At 43.8% G+C, this 4,726-nt stretch overlaps 1 pseudogene; it reads left to right on the plus strand.

Annotated features, from left to right (window-relative positions):
• Positions 1-1,199: 1,199 nt before the first annotated feature.
• LOC140640339 (small ribosomal subunit protein eS6-like) lies at positions 1,200-3,726 on the plus strand (annotated as a pseudogene).
• Positions 3,727-4,726: the final 1,000 nt, after the last annotated feature.

Genomic DNA, 4,726 nt, shown 5'->3' on the forward strand with positions numbered 1-4,726 from the left:
ACATTCTACTTAATTAAAATGTTATCTAATTAGCACATTCCCTAACCTAAAGAGCATGAAATAGCTCTTAATCCAAGACATAGGCTATCATAAAATAATAAGCTTTTGTCATAAGCAAAATATATAATTTACCCTCACACCCATCATTTGGTGCTAACTTGTGAGCCAGTTCTCATCTAATGAAAACATGAGATGTTTGACAAAGTATACTGCTTTGTCAGCCCCATTCTCATTTTTGCTATGCCACAAAAAAAAAAAAAAAAAAAAAAATCTTACTATATCAATCCTATCCCCTTCAATATGAAAAGGAAACATCTACTCCCAGCTAAGTGCAAAAATTTCTGAGACCAATCCTTCAGAGTGTGTTTCATTATGAGTGAGTACAAACCTCTACATTTGATTAAAATAAAAGTTGAACACACTGATGTAAATTATTGCAGAACACAAGGGTTCATAAAAGCTAGAGAGAATCATTAGATTATAGAAATGATTTTATAAGAGAAATGATTCTCTCCCCTGCTTTAAATGTCTTTTATGTACATATATGTGAGCATGATTATGACTTTAAAGTTTATTGCAGGAAACATCTATTCTTCCCAGTTCTGATATTTTAATTCATGATATTTTCACATTTCCTTTTGCCTTTGTTCTGGCATTTAGCTCTCTGGAGCCATTATTCAAAGTGATACTTAATAGCCCCAATAAGAAAGCAACATCTTTCAGTAATGCACATGACTGCTTAATGATGCAAGATCATCTTAATTCCCTCTCCCTGTGTTTTATTTTCCTTTAGGGGGCAACAATTCTAAAGGCTTAACTCTGTCTCAGCTGGTGAAAGTTGAATTGCCCTGCTGAGTGCCGTGGCATTCTTTCCCTCCTCAGTTGGTCCAAGGAATAAAAATCCTAATGGTCTTTGGAGAGTGAACCATTTGAAGAGTGTTAGTGGTTTGTGTCCAAAACTTTGTTGCTGGGGGAATTGAGTTAAACGTGAGGGGACAGAGAGGCTGCTGTTTCCAAAACCTCTTAAAAAACATAAAATCACACCAAGTGATATGTCATTTTACAGATTTCTCCCTTTAACACCATTTTCCCAAAGGCTGACCTGCTACTTAAATCAGGAAAGTAGAAATATGGCCGATCGCTTGGAATATAAGAGGAAGAAGCCCAGAGAGCTGGAGTGTACTGAATTCCAGGTCTGTTACAAAAGAATGAATAATGGGTATGCTGCAGGCATGATTAGCCCGGGGTTACTTTTTTTTATGAACATCCAAACTGCTCTGGCTCCAAACCCCATGTGTTAAACTGTGGGCACCCCTCCTCTCCACCATAGATTTTGTTTTCCAGATAATCCCTAAGTTCCCCAGAGGTGCTTGATTCAATCCTTGCTGTCACTCTATTGAAGCTGAAGCAGAGATTCTGACATGCTCATCGAGGCCAGACTCTGTAAACTCAGTCCTGCCTGTTCCCCTCTCCCACCACCCCTGGAAGTCAGGTGTCTCCAAAGTCCTTAAGACCTCCCAGAATCATATGGTGGACAAAAAAAAGGGACTGGTCCCTACAGCTTCAGCCCTTGGATTGTTATGGGTCTCTGACCAGTCCATAGCCTCCCTTCCCACCCAGCAGAGTAGCATGTTGGCTGATTGTCCTTGTGCTGATGCTAATGACCTGCTGGCCAAATGGCCCTTCGGCCAGGCTTATCTGAATATAAGGGAGCCCTTCCTTCAGCACTGCCTTTCTGCCTGAAGTGTGAAACAGACTCAACCACTAAGATGAGATTTACCTTTACAGAAGATTTTATGCAAGTGCTTCTGGATAAGATCTTGTCCAACTCCCCAAGACTGAGGGGAATCTTGACAGGTTGCTTTACCTCACCAGGTGCAGCCCCTGACCCTACCCCAACCTTCACTGCTGGTTTCCTAGAGCCAGCACATGCACAAGAGTAATTACATATTGAATGCAATTTAAACTCCCCTACTAAAAAGGAAGCACATTAAATCCTATAGCTCTACCTCGGTCATTTGAGTTTGTGTCACTAACAGAGCTCAGATTTGTTCCATCTGAAATGGTACATGCAGGTTAATTACAACTCAGGAGGAGGAACACATCCCCATCACTCTGAGTGCATGTGGACAAAATTCCCCTTGAAGACAGCACTATTCTGGGCCTCACTTTACTCCCACAGCCCTTGCTCAGTGACTGCCCCACTGGTGATGTACACAGAAGGAACAGAGAATATGTGGTTCAGCCCACCTTGGATATCTCCGGTGTCCGTTCCGTTATTTGCAGGGCCTATTTTAAAATGGACAGGTGGACAGGTCTCTTTTTCATGGTGCCTCTGAGGTGGTAGGCTGCTTCAGGATGAAGGTGAACATCTTTTTCCCAGCCACTGGCTGCCTGAAACTCATTGAAGTGGGTGATGAGCGCAAACTGCATACCTTTTATGAGAAGCCTATGGCCACAGAAGTTGTTGCTGATGCTCTGGGGGAGGAATGGAAGGGTTACGTGGCCTGAATCAGTGGTGGCAATGATAAGGCTTCCCCATGAAGCAGGGTGTCTTGACCCATGGCCCCGTCCACCTGCTGCTGAGTAAGGGGCATTCCTGCTATTGACCCAGGAGGACTGGAGAGAGGAAGCGCAAATCTGTTTGCGGTTGCATTGTGGATGCCAATCTCAGTGTTCTCAATTTGGTTATTGTGAAAAAAGGGGAGAAGGATACTCCTGGACTCACTGATACTACTGTGCCTCATCGCCTGGGGCCCAAAAGAGCCAGCAGAATCTGAAAGCTTTTTAATCTGTCAAAAGAAGACAATGTCCACCAGTAGGTTGTTAGAAAGCCCCTACACAAAGAAGGTAAGAAACCTAGAACCAAAGCACACAAGATTCAGCGTCTTGTTACTCCACGTGTCCTCCGACACAAATGTCCGCATACTGCTTTGAAGAAACAGCGTACTAAGAAAAATAAGGAAGAGGCTGCAGTATATGCTAAACTTTTGGCCAATAGAATGAAGGAGGCCAAAGAAAAATGCCAGGTACAGATTGCCAAGAGACAGAGGCTGTCCTCTCTGAGAGCTTTTACCTCTTTGCCCAGTCAAAAATGAGATTTTCTAAGAGTGACAAAATAAATAAGATCAGACACCAAAAAATAAAAATAAATTAAAAAATTAAATTAATAAAATTAAAATGGACAGGTGGAGCCCCTTGTCCAAAGCAAAGGGAAAAATGTAGCATTAAAGCTACTAAAATATACAACTTTTTATTTCTTTTGTGGTCCTTCTCTCAACCTGTCATGATGTCTTTTATCTGCTGTTTAATGTCACCCTCCCTCGGGTACGGTGGTAGTCACAAGGCTGGTGTAGATGCTCATAGGCTCCCAGGCTTAGGCCCTGCTCTATGATTCTGTGATACACACAGCAGCACACTGCTTACACATTTCTCCTCCCCATAGCTGCAGGACTGATGCAGTGCGTGGGGAGGGAATGGAGACCATCTCCCCTTCCCAGTGCCTGCCACCTGCCTTTTCAATCTGTATCAAAGGGTGACCACCAAGTGGTTGCAACCTCCCACATGGGGACATACTCTGTGCCTGAATCAGGAGTGGGCAAGGAGACTGATCCTCACCCCCAGCCCCTGGTTAAATACTTGGAGCTCTGAACCAGGAGGGCCACAGTCATGTCCTATCCCAAAATGTGGCAGAATGATCGTGTCTGACCCCGATCTTCCCTCCCTGTCCCTAGGTCCAGGCCCATACAGGATGAGTTTGGAGATGCAGAGGGAGGCAGCAGTGGGCAGGGGTGAGGAGGGGAAGGCCAGATGACCCGGGATGCCATGGACTCAAGCAAAAGGCTTTCCTCAAAAAGGTGAGAAGAAAGCCAGAGATAGGCCATGGATGAGCTGAGAGCATATTTGAAAATTAAATTATTTAGAATTTCAAGGCACTGGCCACAGATCATTAAACTCCAAGCCAGGACCCTTCTGAGCATAGCAGCTCTATGTAAAAGCATGGGTCACATCCCTTTCAATGGGCCTCATTCTGTTCTCCATTCTCTTGGCCAGACTCAGCAAGACTGACTCAGGCCCTCTGGAGGAGTTAGAGTGGGGCTATGCAGATTTGCTTTGACAGTTTGAGAAATGTTAGTCATGCAGAAGAGTGTTTGCAAGTCCATGTTCCACACACCTAGTGTCTGTAAGGAATATAGGTGACATTTTGATTTGATACTCAACTGCCTGGATTCTCTCCTGCTCTTGCTCTCTCTCACACAATGAATTATGAAATCCCTTGTTCCCTCATGAGACCAGGACAGCCATAAGGAGCAGTAGTTCTCCTCTGATATTCCATGGCATATGTGGTACCTGAGAAGCTCCCCCAAGGCAAGGAGACCCCCTCTGGCTCAGTGTTGCCTGTTACTGGGAAGGCCAGTCTGCCTCTTCTGTTTCTCTTATTTCAGATCATCTTCAGTATATATGAGTGGAGACTGTCCAACTCCTCAAGTGGTCATGCAGAGAAGCAGAGGTTGTCGGCAGAAGATACCAACTGATCAGCCAATCATTTAAAAATTATATTTCTCCTCAAAGTTATTACCAGCTTAAAACTAGTGTCTTTTGCTATAAGCTATCTTTGTTGAAGAGTTCATCTTCCCATGCTTGCAGTAGTTGCAAACATCTGCTTATGCTATGTAAGTTTTACCATGTAAATTGGTTACAAAATTGCTTTACCTACAAAAGATGG

The sequence above is a fragment of the Canis lupus genome, chromosome 9 (assembly GCF_048164855.1).
Source record: "Canis lupus baileyi chromosome 9, mCanLup2.hap1, whole genome shotgun sequence".
NCBI lineage: Eukaryota > Metazoa > Chordata > Mammalia > Carnivora > Canidae > Canis > Canis lupus.